The sequence below is a fragment of the Rhinolophus hipposideros genome (genome assembly GCF_964194185.1).
Source record: "Rhinolophus hipposideros genome assembly, chromosome: 12".
NCBI classification, from domain to species: Eukaryota; Metazoa; Chordata; class Mammalia; order Chiroptera; family Rhinolophidae; genus Rhinolophus; species Rhinolophus hipposideros.
Genome location: NC_138058.1, coordinates 74,795,760 through 74,815,228, shown reverse-complemented (window position 1 = coordinate 74,815,228; position 19,469 = coordinate 74,795,760). Strand labels below are relative to the sequence as shown.

General features: G+C 44.7%; 1 pseudogene across 1 annotated transcript; it reads right to left on the bottom strand.

The window, feature by feature from the left end:
- Positions 1–6,275: 6,275 nt before the first annotated feature.
- LOC308506037 (small ribosomal subunit protein eS27-like) lies at positions 6,276–6,549 on the bottom strand (annotated as a pseudogene). The gene has a single exon. The product of its transcript is annotated as a small ribosomal subunit protein eS27-like (transcript).
- Positions 6,550–19,469: the final 12,920 nt, after the last annotated feature.

Genomic DNA, 19,469 nt, shown 5'->3' with positions numbered 1-19,469 from the left:
TCGTCACTATTGACCCTCCTCTCACCTACATTCAGCATCTATCCAAAATGAGCTCCCTTCTCACTGCCCCCACCCTGGACCATGACACCGTCTGTCTCCTGGAAAGCAGCAGTGGCCTCGTACCCAGTATGACAACTCCTCTGGTTTATTCTTCACACAGCCCGAAACAACCCTTCTGTAATTAGTCAGATCACCTCACTGTGGCTCCGAAAACTCTCATCACTTCCCCTGCCTTCGGAGTCAAGGCCAAAACCTCCACAGTGGCTGCCATGGGCCCTGCGTCAGCCCATCTCTCAGCTCTGTCCCCTGTCGCCCTGTCGTAACTGTATTACAATCGCTCTCATCCCCGCTCTGCCTGGAACATTCCCAAATGCTTGCACACCGGGGCTTTGCCACTTGCTCTGGCCTCAGCCTAGAACTGGTTCCTCTTTCTCCAGCTACCCACATAGTTTTCCCCCAGATATGCGCCTCGCTGGGCAGCTGGCTCCCTTCCTTCAAACACTTGCTCCCTTATAGATCTGACAGCAGCTTTACCCTCCCTCCAACCCCTCCATGCCTGGCCCGGAATTTCTCCTAGTTTCCTCGTTGCCTGCGTCACCCCTAAACTCTATAGGCTAGTGTCCGTTTGTGCCTGGATTGCCTTCCCCCTGGAACTGAGGCTCCCTGGGGGAAGGGTCCTCGGGCGGTCACGCTGAATGGCTGGGCACGTAGCAGGGCTCAATAAATTTTTGTTGAGTGAATGAACAGTTAGGGCTTGCTCAAAGCCATTTCCCGCTGCTTGCTAAAGGGTCTGTACACTGAGCATTAATCATCCCCACCCAGGGCCGAACAGATGAGCACACCATCTCCTCAAACTGCCGTCACTGGAAGCCCGCAGCCGCACTGTTTCTGGGGGTCTTGGAGAAGTCAAACAGTGAATAGTCTGAAACCAGGCTTTCCCCAAGATTGTTTCCAGCACAACCCCCTGGGGACCTGTGTTAGAAGAGCCGCCGACCGACCAAGAGTCACTGCAATCTACTTTTTAAACTGAAAAAATGCTTTCTGTGCTGTAAAGGCAGCTTTTAAGAAGATGACCTATTATAGATCATTAACTATTCCATAACATTCTTCATGTTAAAAGTCAGCAGACTTTTCAAAGCAATTTCCTTAATTATTTTCTCATGTTTGTTTGAGCCCAAATTGTAAAATTTGGAATTTTGAAATGATTCCAGCCATATTTATATTTCGTTAACTAGCTTTTGAAAAGGAGGCCTATATGAACATTTTGAATTCTGCATGATCTAGAATAATTTTTCATGGAAATTTATCACAGCCTATCTTACCAGGACATTTTCTCTATGATTTTTTAAACTGACTTGGTTTTCCCTCTTTGTTTTTTTTTTTTAGGTGCACAACATTTAGTGATGTTTGAAAAGAATATACCATCCATATGTCTATTTTTTTCATATTTACTGGGATTGTTTGCACTGAAAGTAAACCATGATTTTTGTTATTGTTGTCATTTTAATGTTGTGCTATCAATGATAAGAGCCTTTGCCCCACTATTCTTGGAAAGTGGAGAGAGACAAGGGAATTTGGTGAAGAAGGAGCTGGGATTTCTGTCACTGAGGTTTCTTGAGTCATGGTCCTGGTGTGAAGGTGACAATTTTGTTCTTGAAAGGAGCCAGCTCATTACTGGCCAGTCTGAGCAGCTGCTGGCCTCAGCTCGGGGAGGTGGGGTAGGGGGGCTGCAGATGTCTGAGTGTCAGAGGTGACCTGTGGGCTCAGAAACACTGACAACCTAATTGAAAATTCACTGCCTCCTAGATAGGCCCATTTCATTACTGTTCCTTAACTAACCAGAAAGGGTGAAGCCCCCAAGTCTGTTATTTTATGGCTAAAGTGGCTCCCTGGGTCCCTAGCATCATAGTTTTATTTTCATCTTTTCCTGAAAATAAATGACTTTGGAGCCAAGCTCTGGTTGTTTACATTTAAAATGGCATAAGGAGTCGGGTGGAAATGCCAGCAACACAAAGGAAAAAGGGCTACAAAGTCAATTTAATCTTCATTATCTTTAGTTTTTATGCCATCAACATCTCATCAAAGGTCACTTATAATAAAAACTCATCTGTCCTCACTGATAACTTGAAAACAACACAGGTAGGAACCGAAGCTGATACAGGTCTCAACTTATTTCAACTTATTTCATTAACATTACTCAACTTATTTCTGGCCCAGAATGCTGCAAATGCGGATGAAATCCAATAAATGACAAGTATGCTAATGAGCAGAATGTGCAGAATATGTCATCGAAGTTAGTACTTAATATTAAAGCATGCAGGCAACTCGCTTGTCTTTTGACTTTTGGCAAGGTAGCTGCTAATACCCTTGTCTAATTGCATGGAAACATTTTGTTGGGCTTCCTTAAAATGCCATATAGTAAATTCAAATTTAACATAGACAGAAAGCTTTGCTTTGTCGTGCATGAGGGAAGTATAATATTGAGACAAATGTGGGTGCCCTGAGTTGTCGAATCCAGAGAGCATTCTATTCCAGTACTAGATGAAGGGAACTACTGACTATCTCCACAGAGAACTGATGAGACAGGTTCCCAGCGAATATTCCCCCAACTTTAACCAAAGTCACTCCCTAGCCATCATTTATTCCAGGCCAGTTGAGGGATTTTTTTCTCAGTTCCTGAAGAAGAAACATCCGTTATGTCACCTTGTGCTTGGATCGTCTGGTAAAAGGAAAAGGAAAAACTGACCTACCTGACTTGCCCAGGCAAAACAGGATCAACAGCTTATGGTTGGAGTTTCCAAGAGCAAATATGAAGTCTGACGCAAAATACACACTGGAAATTACACTGTTTCCACAATTTTTGCAAACAGCCGGATTTCCATCTATGAAAAGCCACACAATTTTTCTACTCTTTGCAGAGATCGGCTATAAATTTATATAACACATGAGACAAAGAGGAAAGATGGGAGTCAGAACGAAAGGAATGGGAGAGAGATTCATGCTAAACGTACAGTACATAGTCCAGGAGAGACTTGAAAGTTTCAATCAATCAATTAATTGGAATGGGTTTGAATGGGATACTGATCAATTTAATGTTCTGTGTGATTAATCAGAACTTTATAGATTTTTTTTTTTTTTTGCTAAAAATCATTAGTGCAGTTTCCATCTTAACTAAAAGAAGTTTAAATTCTGAACGTCACTGCATTTTTCTCCAAAGACTGATGACCATTCAGATCCTTGGCATTTCTAGTTCTGAAACTCAGGCAGCCTTCTCCAGGACTACACCCTTGGTTGTAGAAAGCACAGGAGATTAAAGGGATGGCGTCAAAATCTTGCTCATACTTTATATTTTTTGTTAACAAAATGACATAACTTTATTGTTGGATCTAATTAGAAAGAAGATAACACATGTTCTTTTTTTCTTTTTAAATTGCCAAACACAAAAGTTATAAATAATAAAGTAAAAACCACTCAAAAATGTTCTCATCTGAGTTAACTGATGTTAATGATTTTGTGTATACCTGAATACCTTCTATGATCTTCTCCCTGGTAAATAAAGGGTTCATAATCTTAATTTCCTAAATCCAAATTATGGTTTTAGGCTTTCTTGGTTTTACTGTTATTTTTTGTTTGTGTCACTTCTACGTTTAATTATTTGCTATATGGTCTTATGTTTTAAGTTTTGTTTCTTGCCCCATTTAACTAGAGAGAGAAAAAAAAATCTGTCTTTATTTACATAATAGTAGTGATAAACCCATATTAAACAAAGCGAGATTTACTCTTTCCATAAAAGAGAATTATATTAGGGAATCTACAACTGTCCTCTGCTTCACATCCCAGGTTTGCCAGTTCAGTTCTCGAATCTTTTCCCTAGTCTATTATAGTTAAATAATTTTGCAGAACTGTTTCTTATGTAGGATTTGCTCTCACTTGGACCTCTTTCCTAATCTTATGGATGAAACTAAAATCATCTGTTGTCAAAATTACCCTTGGAAATTCCCTAAGAAGGTGCATTATCAGGGACCGATAAAGCCTTTCCATAAGACTAACAAATACAGTTTCTCCATCAAAATGTTGGAAGCGGTAGCTATTTGTTCGGTTAAGTGTCAGAGAAAGCGAATGGCTCACTCTTCGGCCCCGGTGTGCCCACGCAGATTCTGTTAAACCGTGGGAGCACAGTGCAGGAAGATGTTAACAGTCTGAGAGTCAGGTGGGGCCTCAGAAGAGCCTCCTAACTCATGCTCACTCGGGCATGTGCCGGAAGCAGCATGGCAGGCTGAATTAAGGCCACTACTTAAGTTCTGCTGTCCCCATTCCTTTTCTTTTTTTTGGGGGGGGGTGGGGTACTTCAAGCACATATAACTGCATTTATTTAACGCATTCCTAACGCAACAGTCACATTACGATGGCTTCTTTCATTAAGGATAACACTACATATCAAGAAACCATAATCCCTAATTATGTGGATTTCATTTCATGTGTAAATTACTTCAATCTCACTGCCTGATTTTTATACCACAGCTTCCCGTTTGCGGGTTATTTATTCCTACTGTGTCATCATGAAGATAATCCAGGAAAGAAGGTGGACAACAAGCACCGCCTGACATCACATATTAGGACATTTTTTTCCGTTGACTTCACTAACAAGTAACTAACAACTTGGGTGTTTGTAATTCTCAGGTAATCTTGTGATGACGTTACCTCTTTCCTTAGTTACAAAAACTCCCTTTATGTCTTAGGATGTTGTCATCAAATCAGAGAATCTTTCATTTCAGAGAATCTTTCTTCCTTTTAATTTTCTTTAATATGTGATACATTTGGTAAAGAATTTGTTTCCTGATGTAAATCTTCCAAAATATACTGTTAACACTCTGCTTGTTAGGTTGATTTTCCTCTATTTCTGTCCCCAAGCTGTTTGTTCATCTTTAAAATTTTGGCCCCCAACTGGCTCCAAACTCATGGGGATCAACGTGTGTCTCTCCCTCTTTCTGTCTCTCCATCTGCAAGAGTCCTCTGCCTGTGAAGCAGAGCACCAAGGGACTGGTTTCCGTGACCTGTTTTGTTTAGCAGCTAAAGCTTCAGGGAGGCGGGCTGGGGGGTGGAGCCCTGGCAGGCCGACTTGGGCATCTCAGCCCACACCTTCCTAATTCACCCCAGGATCCCTGTACCTATCTTTTCTGGGCGGTCTCCTTGGATGCTGCCCAATCCTTCAATTCTGCCTTACCGGCCAGCGGACAGACATAAATCCTGTGTTCTGAGGGTTCTTTGTCGAGTGTGACAATGTCAGTTTTCTGTTGTTTTGGTCACTGTTGATTTTTAGTTTTGAAAAGTGTTTTGGAAAATATCTCATGCTTTTGCTTCATGGATCGTTGCCTTCAGACCTCAACCCCCACTCCCTAGGCTGGGCATGTTCTCCTAAGGTAGAAATAAATCCATGCTCCTACTGGACGGTCAGCCACAGCTGCTTACTTTTTCTCCCAGCTCTGAGACTTCTGCTTTGGAAGGTGCTGCTGGCCTGTGGTGGGGAAAGGAGCCCCAAGCAGGGGCTTTCCAGGCTCATCCCTGGTCCCCTCTGTCCCCAGGCTCCCTCCCCCAGAGTGAGCTTCTTGGAATTTCCTACTTCATAACACCACCCTCTGGGGGCGGGGGCCAGAATTGTGTATCTTACTTGTGGCTTCTTCATTTTACTGCTTTTGACTACTATACATTTGACTACTCCTCAAAATGTATATGATAAGATCAGAAACTTCTCTAGTTTTGCCTTAGTGATCTTTCTGTATCATGTTTACTTTTCTGTTATAGTTTAGTCCATTTCAACGAGAGATATATTAAAAATCCATGCTGAAAATCCCAATGTTCCTAGAATTCTATTGTTTCTTCTTAGTCTGTTCAATACTCCCAGTTTCTAGAGGCTTTATTTGGATGATATGAAATTCTGTACATCCTTATGCTGCCAAACTCGGGAGCACAAGTCTCTTCTCGCTGTTCTGTCTTCACTGTACCCCATGGAGTCCCCACTGACGCCCACCTTCACTGTCCCCCAGGCTGGAGTCAGGCACCAAGCCCTCTGCCCCCAGAATGCAGACAGGTCAGGTGCTCCTGAAAACTCTGAACGCTCAGCTCTGGGGGGGAGGGCATGGTGGCTGCAGTTTGGCAGTCATTGAGGTAGGATGGGATGGGGGTACACATGAGAAGAGAGGAGTTTCACCTTCTGGCTGACGACCCCAATTTTTTTTTTTTTAATCCAAAATGTGTTTAACGGGATGGTTTCTCACTCATCTTGACTCAGGGAGCTTTTCGTGCTGCTTCTTTCTGAAGCAGCATCCTCTGTAAGCTTTGCTTTTCCTCCTGGAGGTAGACAGAGGACCACAGAGCAGCCAACACACTCAACCACCATTTGTGCATAGCTAACATCAGTGGGGATTTATAGTCTCCTGGGCATTTCATGTCCGTGAAGTGGGAATTGGGGCTCTGAACCAGGCCCTTCTTCTTGTGTTTCCTCTTCTCCTCTTCTGGAGAGGGATGAAAGAGATCCTTAGCAAGAGTCATGCTCTCTTGGGGAGGTCGTCACCACCGGAAAGCAACAACCCCAATCTTAACAGGTGGAATACTGGATCTCCCTCAGTTCTCCTGATGAGAAGGCACTAGATGCAGACTAGTAACCTACACAGACACATTCCTTTGAAAAGGAATTAATTCCTGCTCAAGTTTAAGGATTCTCTTCAATAGGCTAGAGGTGGAGACCATGCTGATAGACAGTTCTGAACACCTGTTTGCAAGCCCTGTAGGGATGTGCCTCGCTTTTCTGTGTAGGCACTGTCACCTGGGGTCCTCAGTGTCAGGTTCTCGGCCGAAATTCCCCAGGAACAGGGAAAGTCCCATGTAATACCTTCACAGTAGTGGCTGTCCCTGGTGCTGAGTTTTGCCTGAGTGGCCGAGGGTGGCTTCCCAGCGTTTCTCCAGGTACCGAGTTCTACCTGCCCAGAAGCACGCCCTTACTGCTGAAGTAATGCACTAGCCATTCTATCATGACACAGTCAAAAGAACGTGGACTTTAATTCTAAGAGACTGTATACTTTACAGGAAAGGATGTACTCTCCGAAAGGTTTAGTGCTAAGCTGCTTACCTGAGCCAATCACCCATGTCCACCAGAATAAATTTACAACTTCCATCACTGAAGGAGTGACAGACAGGCAGTCACACCGCACTCCCTGGCCCCGAATCGGGATGGAAGCTGTCTGGAGGAGGGTGGATGTAAAAGGAGAGCACTCTGGGAACATCCATCTAGCAGAGGGGGGGTCTGGACGGACAAACAGGTAAGCCTGCCCAGTATTATTACCCAAACGCTGCCTGTCAGACACTAGCTAGCTAGCAAGCATTCACGGAAGGACCTCTGAGCATTTTGATTTCCTTTCAAATATTATTTTGTCCTCTTAACATTTCTTTTTCCTGCTTCTTATATGTTCTCTTTTGCCCTCGTATCCGAAGACTCAGAGGGCTCTTCCCTCACTCTACGCAACACTTTCCCAAACTAGTAGCACCCTGGTGCCCTGAGCTCATTGTACTTCCCTGGAGGGCTTCTGAAATAAAACTACCTAGTAAAAGCCACTACGTGTCCCAAAATATCGCAAGATTAGAATTCCTTATGGATCTAAGCTTGGAACGAAATTATCACTGATATAATTCCAGAGCCAGTTTGGAATTGGGACAGAACAGAAAGGATCCTGGATACTCCAGCATTCCAAGGCTTTTGATCAGAGAAACCAATCAATTAAAAGGCTTGGAAATGGTGCAGCCCCTGGCCTGAGCAGCCCTGCTGGGCAAGAAGGCCCCGAAGCCAAGCCCAGCCTACAGTCTAAAGAGTCCAACCCTGGGCCTCATAAATTCACGCGGCTGCACTTTCTGCCACCACATCTCCTGGCAGCTGGGTCTTCCCGCTAATGTCTTTTTAAGGGGGCCAGGCAGAAAGCAACTTCAGGGGGGAAAACATATCCTCTCCATTCCTTGTCAGCTGCATATCTGGGTTATCACAAAGCGTTTTACACATACTTACCTTCCTAAAAATGTCTTTGTTCCAGTGAGCTTGGCAGACGTGGGTATTCATTTGCATGTGTATGATATCACACTGAAAAATTCACAGCTCCTCAGTTCACATGAATGATACACAGTTGGCTTTTTTCCAGGACATGGCTTAATAACTCATGCCAAACAGTGGTAGGCAGAAGGGGGGGAAAATGACAGCTCTTTTCTTTACAGCTGAACGTGAGAACTGTAATTGTTAATAGAAAGAATTTTGTTTGCAGGTTAGTGACCTGTGACCATTTTTGCACAATCATTTATGCTGGGTGTTGAAAGCTGTTCCCAGGACGTCACAAGGGGTGGGGGGGCTTCTATATCACCTGTACTTAAGGGGCTTCTGGTCTTAGGACCACGGTGCTTCAGGAACCCTGACCACCCCCGGGACATGGCACTGACTCGTAGGCCATCACTAGGGAGACTTCCTCTCTGGGGATTGTTTCTGAGAAGGTCTGTGTTTGGTAATTATTCCTCCACTCACCGTTGTTATATCACGGATAGTAGCTGCATGTTTCACAAGTAAACTTGAGATGTGCTGTCGGAGAAAGGCTTTTCCACATCACACTGGGGAAAAAAGACAGTAATGATCTGGGTGAAGCACAGTTTGGACAAGAAGCTAACATCAGTTTAAGAATTAACTTGCCCTGTACTCCCTTATGGGTACATAACGAGGTTATTAAAAACATACATAAAAATGTGGAGCGTCCTCACCCCATGGGCCAGCATTGTAAGACCTTAGCCCCCTTTCCCAGGACCCCGGGCTCAGAGGCAGCTTTGTGAAAAACTGCTCTGGAGTTTGGACTCTGCATTTTCTAATATCTGATACCAGCTGTCTGGCTGGGATTCATCAGATCGGACTCTGCATCCAACTGCTGCCAGATGGCAGGCAATGTTGTAGCCATCTGGGATCACAGCGTTTCACCCTCAGTCTGCGATACCACTGATGGTGACGCTTTCAGGCTTCACAGCCTGGCCTCCGCCCTCCACGCTGCTTGGTGGCCTCAGCTCAGGCCCCAAATGCACCACACTTTGTGTCTTATTCCCTTTACCTGGAGCAAGGTATGGACACACAGATTTCCCTCTTCTGGAAATCAGTCTCAGATCCAGCTTCGAGGAATGTTATACTGAAGAGTGTGGTGGGCTGTAGATATCTCAGCACGGTGAGTCTCATTCCATCCAGAAAGCGCCACTCTACTGCTCTGCTGTGTTTAGGTGGTTGGTTCACAGCCTGGCGTTCCGGTATTGGTTACACGTTCATGTGGGAGGAGGTAACAGCAAGCCTGATAATACTGAGTGGTTTTCCTGGAATTAGCTTTGATATCTAGTCTGTTAAATATCTTTTTGGATGATTTGAATAGAAAAGACGAGAATAGGTGACATCTGATTAAGTGGGTTCTTAATCATCGAAAGTTGCACCATCCAATACAGCTGCCACTAGCCACGTGTAAGTATTTAAATTTAAACTGAAATCAAATTAAATTAAAAATTCAGTTCCCCCATAGCACCAGTCATATTTCAAGTGGTCAATAGTCAAATGTTTAATAGCTGCATATGTAGAATATTTCTGTCATCCCAGTAACTATTGGGAAATGCTTTTTAGAGAATAGCAATAACTTCAAATTGTCCAATGGGACTAATAAGAAAAAATGGCCAATAAATATACAGGCTGGATTTTAGCAAGAACATGCACTGTAATCAGTGTGTACAAAAGAAGAGTCTATTTTATTTCAAAACACAGACTGTAAATGCATGGGTGAGGATTGGCCAGAGTAGAGAAGAATCTCGTTGACCATCACTTGCATACGAGGTCTGACAATTAAGTTCGTGGACTTGTTGCAATGCTGTTGCTAACCTTCTTTGATATCAGAGGGATTATTCATTATGAATTTGTAACAACTGGACAAACAGTTAACCAAGTTCACTGTTTAGAAGTGCTGAAAAGGCTGCGTGAAAAAGTTAGACGACCAGAACTTTTCTCCAACAATTCATGGCTCTTGCATCACGACAATGCACCAGCTCACAGGGCACTGTCTGTGAGGGAGATTTTAGCCAGTAAACAAATAACTGTATTGGAACACCCTCCCTGCTCACCTGATCTGGCCCCCAATGACTTCTTTCTTTATCCAAAGATAAAGGAAATACTGAAAGGAAGACATTTTGATGACATTCAGGACGTCAAGGGTCATACAATCACAGCTCTGATGGCCATTCCAGAAAACAGTTCCAACATTGCTTTGAATGGTGGATTAGGTGCTGGCGTCGGTGCATAGCTTCCCAAGGGGAGTACTTCAAAGGTGACCGTAGTGATATTCAGCATGAGGCATGTGGCACTAGTTCTAGGATGAGTTCGCAAACTTTATTGTCAGACCCCATATGTGTCAGCAATTCCGTAGAATCTGAGAAAAAGACAATGTTCTCTTGGGAGGGACTAAAAGAATAAGATGTAAAGCGGGAGAATAAAACCAAAGATCTAATATTGATTGTGTGCCTGTCTGTGTCCATTCCCAAGTCAGTTGTTGAGTTAGTGGGGGATGTGATAGGAGCACTGACACAGCCAGGCACCAGGGTGGCTGCTTTAGCTTTCAAAGTATCCTCCTATTTCATTCTGAAAATATCTTTATGAATAAGGTAGGTACTAAAACCCCCATCTCATGGAGGCAGAAAGTCAGGATCTGTCGGCCCATGTCATTCGACCAAAAGCTGAACTTGAAGGGGGATGATCTTTCCATCTTAATATAGACTCTGGAAGCCCCTTAAGATGTGAACCTGGTCTATTGATCTTTAGGTTCCCAGAACCTAGGATGTAGTTAGTGCTTCATAATGTAGTTTAATTAATATAGGGATGAAATACAATCCTAAATTGCTTAAACCACAGTGCAAAGCCAGATGTAAACTTCAAAATGGTTGACACAAGTAGCGAATACCATAGCTACTGATAAGTAAGACCTTATTTCATCCTACAAAAATTAGCAATTACAGAGGAATAACATCCAGTGTTCTCATCACCATCCTCCTAATGCACAGTCTAACACAGATTAGTTGTTTGTTTTGAACAAACTCTCCACCAGTCCAACTCCATCTAAGACCTGTTACCCTCACAGGTGTAGTTCCAGGTGTGACGAAGATGGTCCAGATGAGGGGCTCTGCTCTCAGCTTGCTTGCTCAAAGCAAACACCTAAGCCAGACCACCTCCTCTGCTTCAGGAAAGATGCTCCACCCACATCACCATTCTGCTCTGCTCCCGGAAGTGATCAGACCCCAAATCCTGACAGATGTCCTCCTTTGATCCCTCTGTATGGTCATGAAGGGATTCAGAATGTGTGGCATTTGTCCTGCAGCGAGATGCTCGGGAAGGCAATGGATTCAGAGCCACAGGAGAGTCAGAATAAGCCCTGCTGAGCTCTGGGACCACGAGCCAGTCACAGAACCCAGGAACTAAGTTCTGTTCTCCGAAAAACCACCACCCTGTCTGTAAAGTGCCAATGCAAAAGCTTCATGAGCTAAACCATGCACATTGCTCAACAAATACCAACTGTATATGGTTATTTGAGATACTAGAAAATAATTTGACATTAAAAAGTAGGCCTATTTACTGGTTTACTATGATTTATTATTAATTATTTATATGCATGCTTTTATCCCTCCCACCCAAATAAACTGTTAAGTATTAAGAATAAGGGCTATTTTATAATTTGTTTCTCCAACACCTTAACACAATGCCTAAGACCTAGTTGGTGTGAAATTTATTGTACATAATTATATTTATATTTGTATTATATGATGAGAGCCAACATTTATTTAGCACTTTACCGCTTGCTATTGCGCCAAAGACACCGACCGCAGCCTGTCATCCCACATTCCCCTTGGACAACATCTGCTTTGTGCATCATTCCTGCTGCCCCCAAAAGCCATTTTTTAAAATACAAATGTCTCCATGTGACCCTGATCACAACTGACTAGACTGGTGGGGGAGGCAGGACCCCGAGACCTGATGTGTCCCGTGGGCTGACTTAAAAAGCAAAATGGGCAGAGCAGCTCTTTGGAATTTGATGTAAAGAAAAGAACAAAGTTATCTATTACTGGTGGGGTGTTATAGCCAAAAGGTCACACGAAGTCAAGGCTGGAGAGAAGATGGCTTCCACATGCTGCTTCAGTCATGGAAAAGAAGAAACGATACATGAGTAAGGGGAGGTCTTCAATAGAAAGAGGGTAACAGAGGACACGTGCAGAAAGCAACCCAGAAGCCATAAATGGGAGTCCATGTTATGCCTTTACCGCCGTTTTCAGTTGTAAATCCCAAGAGACTCAGGCACTGTGGGGACATCCTTCTACGCTGGTGCCATCTTTTCGGTGTCATTGAGCTTCCTGGAGTGTGTCTATGTAACCTGCAGCCATAGGGTCCTAAGGTAGCAGGGACAAATCTCAGGCACAAGACAGCAGCTGCCATCTTGGCTCCCGTTAGTCCCATGGGTCATTGAGTTAAATACATAAAAGGCAGAAGAGAAGATACTGGCAAGTGGATATGTAACAATTTGCAAAGATTTTGGTCTTGAACCTCTACTGAAAACCCTCACTCTTGAGCTGGTCTGGACTATACGTGAGTCCAGGAGATTATTTTTGTCCCTCTGGCTCAGGACAGAGCTCGAAATTAGCTAAGGTCGGCTGACACAGAGACCCAACATATATGTGAAGACTAAAATAAAAGTTCATCCCCCTTCAAAGCAGTTGTCACTGTGGATGTTCCCAGTTGGGGTGGGTCTTATCCTTGAAGGAACTCAAGGACCCAGGCTTCTTCCATGTTTACTATGTCACTGTCACCGGCATCTAGCTGGTGACAGGGGAGAGAAGTGTGGAGGAGGCTGACCGACTTTTGGAATCCTTGGCCCAGAGGGGGCACCTTGCACTTCGGCTCCACCCAGTGGGTGGATGCTAGTCACACGGGCCAGTTGCAAGGCAGGCTGGGTAAAATAATTCCTATTGGGATGAGCATTCTGGAAAGGGACCATAGGTGTTGGGGTCCGGCCATCTGCACCATGGCACCGCTGGCAGCCTGGCCTGCCTTGAACCCAGCCCTGGTCCCAGCTCTGCGTTTCTTTGGTGGTCAGCCTCTTTCAAGCAAGAGAAATCCCAGGAAAGGGAGAAAAAAGGAGACGTAATTCCCAAGAGAGGCATGATCTACAGGGGAGGTTTCTAGTGCGAGACCAACTCTAGACCACTCTATCTTTCGTACCACAAATTAAAATCTATATTCTGGGATATATTCTGGGATTCCACCTTCACTCCTCTCCTTTCTCCAGACACGGCCCTCCTGGGTGGTTGTCATCTCCTCGGATGGCTTCCATTACCATCCACGAGCTGAAGACTCACCTACCCAATCTCTTCTAAACCTTTGTGCTTACATCCAACGGTGGGCTTTGGCAGGCCCATGTTGACAACTCAGAGACACTTCAAATCCCGGAGATTCCAAACAGAATGCCATTTCCCTCCCCCCGCCCCCACATACACACACAAAATGCGTCTGTGCTCCCACCTCAAAGAGAGACAGCTTCATAACTCATTCTCTGGTCCAGGGAGAAGCACCACACTGCCGTGGATGTGCACAGTGAGTGCAGACACTCCTTTACAGGAGGAGGAAGCTGCACTGGAAACTTCTGCCCAGTCCCAGCTTTTCAGCAGGTACCTTCACCAGAGCCCTTCCCGTTTTATCTTTTCTATGTTGAGAGTAAAGGAGGTTTTAAAAATATTAAAAATCACTAGGCTATGTGACTTTTAATTGCCTACCCCACTTCGAAAATATGAATGAGAAAACAATTGTAGCAAGAATGATAAAATGAGGACATAGAAACTCAATGTTGATCACGTGTAAAAATGAAGCACTCCGTCTCTTGCTTCCCCTTTCTCTGTCTTCATATATGCTGCAAATGAAGGGCACTGTTCAGCTCACCATATTACCTTGTTTTCAAAAGGTAGAAGCTGTAGAAATTGATTCAACATCAGGCTCGCTGATTCAGCACAGGAGTCGCCTTTAAATGGTTTTCTGTAACGCGTTGCCAGTGACAGAGAAGGGCAGGATGGCCTGGGAGGGGAGCTCCACGGACACCAGGATGCCGTCCCTGCAGGATGAAACACTGATGTGGCAGAATTTCTGTCCTCCCTGGCAGCGGCCCACCTAATTTGCACACAGCCCCTGTGGAGGGCTCACGGCTAGTTCCCTACGTGTGGGGACTCTTAAGGTGCTATGTACTGCCTAGGAAGCATGTCCAATTCCATTCCATCCCACTGCTTTCAAAGTTCCACTGCAATTTGCTTGATTTTTCTTCCAGTGCTTTGAAAATAAGGTATCACGTGTAATTTTCAGGAAATGATTGGACCAAATAGGGCATTAAACAAAACACATTAGTAAGGTTAGTCTACTGCTTAACATATATCCTCTCTCAAATGTGCATTCATGTAGAAAGCTGGAGGGGGTAGAACATGCAAGCTTCTTTCCAAAAAGCTGTCCAGAAGCATTCTGGTTTTTGAAACTGGGAGTTTTTGAAACTGGTTTTTGAAAGCTTAGCTTTTAATATTCCAGAATAGAGCATAACCACCCGAGTCATTTTGCTGCATGGTGTGTGTGTGTGTGTGTGTGTGTGTGTGTGTGTGTGTGTGTGTGTGTACATGCGTGCACGTCCAGCATATGCCTTAGATGGCTAACACCACCTTCTTAAAAATGTATTTTTTCTCCAAGACACATCACATCTACTAATTCTAGTAGATGCCATTGGTGTGTCTGTGTGTCTTAACTGTAGCATGTTTTAACTGTCTATGTGTTTTAACCACAACCCACCGCCACCAAAAATGCCTGCACATTTACAAGAAGGAGTTTCCCTGACTTGCTATTTCTCTTTGGGTTTCACAAGAGAGTGAGACCTGCGTTGTTGCTAGTAGTCATTACAATTTAACAGAACTTCCAGTTAAAAAAAAAAAAAAGTTTTATATTTGGTGTTTTATTTATTTCTCATTTGCTTAAAAAAAGTAACAAGTTTTCCTTGATCTGGATTCAGACCCACTCCATCTATTAATATTTCTTTCCCCTGAATGTTTGGCACAGAGCTGATTCCTCTCCCCCACCCTCAAACATGAATCTTTTCCCAAACATGAGTGGCACCTGCCTTATGCCTGCTAGCTCATCCAAGGTGTGACAAAGGTTGGTGTGTGGGTGATTAACTGGGGTTCCTAGAAGGGTCTCAGGACATGATTATTCTTTACGGGAAATGGGACTAAAATTTGACACTTCCACAATCTTCCCTCTTTGTAGTGAAAAGTTCATTTTTCGTCAGTTGGCCAAATAATTCCACATGCAGTCATCCACGAATTAATTCATAAATCTCCTGTCTTCTGATATAGAATTTTCCATAAGAAAACACAGGAAGTCAATCTTTCTTCAGACATGAGGTGAGAGGGGTCAGCAAACACCCCTGCTGGACTCAAATGAAGGCCCACCTCTGAGGCGGGCGGCGTCTGAAAACATCATGTGCTCGTGTGCACTCACTGGTCCCGCAGGACGTGAGCCTTCAGGTGACTGCTGGCCGAAACCGGAACTAGCAACCTGCAGCCGGAACAAGCTGCTGTGGCTGGAGCTGGTTTATTAGCCAACACGTGGGCCTGGAGCCCAAGAAGTCTCATCTCTAGCAGGTATGTCGAAAATTGAACAAGCTGTGCGCAATCCAGCCTACTTCCTGCAGAGAAGGGAAAAGCACTCCCTCAGGAGAGGGACAGATCTAAATTGTGAGCACAGGGCATGGTCTGGTTTTGCGGGTGAGCTGGATTACACACGCATTCATTACCTGCTGCTCCGGAGCTTGGCTGAGGATGATTTCCTGCTCCTTGCCCCTTTCCCTATCCATGTCTGGGCACAGCCCTAGCCACTCTTTTTCCATGTTGTGACTAACAACAAAAACCCAATAAAAACCTCAAAACACAGCAGACGAGGGTGGAGGAGTGACCTTAGCTCCTGGGGGGCTCTGGGCCTGGGGAACCATCCAACCTTGATGGAACGCATCCTACAGAGGGTGTTTCGTTCATCTGGGCTGCTCATCTCAGGGGATTAAGGTTCAATGTTGATGGAAGAAGGGTCACAGACTCAGCCACCAAAGAAGCCAGTTCACTGACAATAGAGAAAAACTGCTCAAAAACCAGGTACAGCCCCTGGCCCTGGTCACTGACCACAAGAGGGCCTGGGTGGACAGGAGTGGCATGTGGCCCAGGCCAAAACCAGCAGAGAAGCAATGCAGGCTGACGCGAGATGGCGTGGGTGTGGGAACACCGACTGCTTTTGGTGAAGGAGTTCATAATAGTGATTTTTACAAACCTTTGGACAGGGAAGAGTGGTTGGGTTCAGAGATCAGGTATGCAGTGCTAGGTGAAGTGGGGTCTTTTCTGCTCAGGGAGTCCTCAGGGTCTGCTGACAGCAAGCAGGTTTAAGCTCCTGGTGACCAGGGTTGGGGACAGAGGCTCTGCAGGTGAGAGAGAGAGAGAGAGAGAGAGAAAGAGAGAGAGAGAGAGAGAGAGAGAGAGAGAGAGAGAGAGAGACCGTTGAACTTCACAGACTTCCGGAAAACTAGGCGGGAGGGGAGCAAGCGGGAGGGGAGCAGGGGTCCGATTTGTTTATCCAAGTGCTCTGGCTGTTGGCAGAGTCTTCTGCTTGTGTTTATGTTTGCAGATGGCGATGGAACGGCTGTCGCCAGGCTGCAGGACTACCCGTCTAGTTACCAGTGGATTTGCTTCTTAGTCCAGTTTGATGTTTAGAGACACACTCCAAGTGGTAGACCCCACTTACAAACTGTAAACCTGAGTGATGAAAAATATACCTAACGCGGCAGAGGACCGCGACCTTCACAGCAAGTGTGAACGATGGTGTGGGGACACGGTCATCAGTGTGCTCCCTAAGTAACAGAGGGGAGTTCTCAGGTTCTGAGCACTCAGCGTGTACTCAGCACTATGTATTGTCATTCACTCCTCAAAATAAACCCGTGAAGACCTGGCGTGTTGCCATTTTGCAGGTGAGAAAACCGAGGTGCCACCACATATGGCAGACATAAGATTCCCATCTTTTTCATAATAAATTCAGGATTTTTGCCTCAGTAGAATTGAAATTATTATGTTTTCTTTATTTTGCTCATAAAGAGCAATATAAGTACACAGAGTTAGAACTCAGTTCCTACTTCATTATTCTAGAGATCAGAAAATACAATATTATAAAAATCAGGGAAAATCAAACTGATAGAAAATCATATAGTCTCTGTTGTTTTTACATAAATGAAACTGATGGATTTTGTTTACATTTCTAAGAGGAAAAGCGAGGCAGTAGGCTGGCTTCTTAGAGATAACTCAGAATGCTTTACACAAATGTATCCTTTCAAACACATATGCACAATAATCCAAGAAACTAGCAAATAAAGATATCTACATGGAAAGTATCCCAGTAAGCCACAAATCCCACCGTTGTCTCGGGCAAGGGCATGGTTCCCCAGATCCACGTTTTATTTCACACTCCCCAGGCTTGCTGCTCGGAGAACGGGCTGGGCTTGTGGGTACATGTGGCTACAAAGAGGCCAGCCCCTTGTCTCTGAGCTGCGACATTGCCCCCAGGCTGTGGGCCCAGCTAATCAAAACCAGGCTACAAGACCAAGCACTAGGCATTCACAACACCCAGCCTCCATCATTTTAACCTTTTTTTTTTTTTTCCGTTTTCAAGAGTCACCAGAAAGCTCCTTCCAGCTCTGATCCAGAATGAATGAAGATGTAACAATTAACAAGGACAGTTGAGGATTAGAGGCAACTTTATCTTTGAGTGAAGAGCCTGAGAACATGGGGGTGTGTGATCCACTATTATAATCATACTTATTCTTCACAATAATCAAGAGGAATGGAAACACCTGCTTCCAACACCTGCTTTTCTACCTACCTAGTGAATGCGTGTTGTCATCACCTGATCATAAGTTGGCATATCTTTTAGTGCATATATGTATATCTTTTTCCTGGTTATACTATTTTTTAAAAACTTGACTCTCAGGCAAAAAGAGGAAATAAAAGACATGCCACGGAGGGGTAGGAAAGAACAAAAAGTGACAGAGGAGTGAAGCCACCCACTCTGCTTCATGCTTGTCTTTCTCAGCCAGGAAGCAGGAGAGGCACTGACCCCACGCACCATGGCCTACCCCACCTCATGGGAATCACCCAGTCACAGCTTATATTGTAAAAGAAGCGCAACTTTGAAACCAGAAAGTTCCAAGTTCAAATCCAGGTCCCACTGTCTGTGATCTCAGGCAACTTACATCACTTGTCTGAGCTCCTCCTGTACAGTGGGGAGAATGCCCACGGCTTTGAGGATGGTTCTGGGGATGAATGAATGTTAGACCTGCAAGATCAGAGATGGCATCCTACACACAACAGTCCGTAATACACAAGAGCTGTCCGTACAATTCTTCCCTGGTGCTTGATATCCTGGTAAATAAGTATCAATAAGGGAGCCTCTCATTTGCTGGCTAACTCAATTGATTGATCCACATCATAAGAGATCTAACAAGCAATTCCCACGCATTCTATACTTTTACATGTTTTTGTCCAAAGTGCTAGCCCTTGTCAAAGTCTAGAAAGAGGTGGCTTATTCAGTGGCTTATTGTGGCAGGTGGGGAGTACGAGAGGTTTGCACTGAAGGATGGATGAAGGCATAGAGGGATGGCAGTGGGCTATGGATGAAGCAAGACCTGGGCTCTAGTCTCGCCATCACCTTCCTGAGAAAGTCACTTATTTGTCTGGATGCCAGCAACCTCATCTGCAAACATACCACAGCACCATGTGTCTTCCCACTCAAGAGGAGGCTATGGAGAAAACTAGGGTTCCACCAAGGCTCCGGAGCTCCTCAGTCCAGGGGTGTACAGGGCTGCCATTTGTACACTTCCAGTAATGCCATATAACATTAAAAACAGACTCATTGTTTATTAATCCAATACATATTTGAATGCCACCATTATTATGGACTGAATATTTGTGACCCTCAAAATTCATATGTTGAAACCCTAGCTCCCGGTGAGATGGGACCTTGGGAGATGATTAGGTTCAGAGGAGGTCATGAGAATGGGGCCCTGATGATCAAATTTAAAGAGACACCAGAGAAGCTGCTCCTTCTCTCCCTACCATGTGAGGACACAGTGAGAAGGCGGCCTTCTGCAAACCAGGAAGAGGGTCCTCAGCAGTACCTGGATCTGCCAGCTCCTTGATCTTGGACTTCCTGCCTCCAGAACTATGAGAAATCAGGTCCGTTCTTTCAGCCACTCCCCTCCCCCAAATTCTGTGATGTTTTAGTGCAGCAGCCGACAACCATGTACCTGGCAGTGAGCAGGATTCTG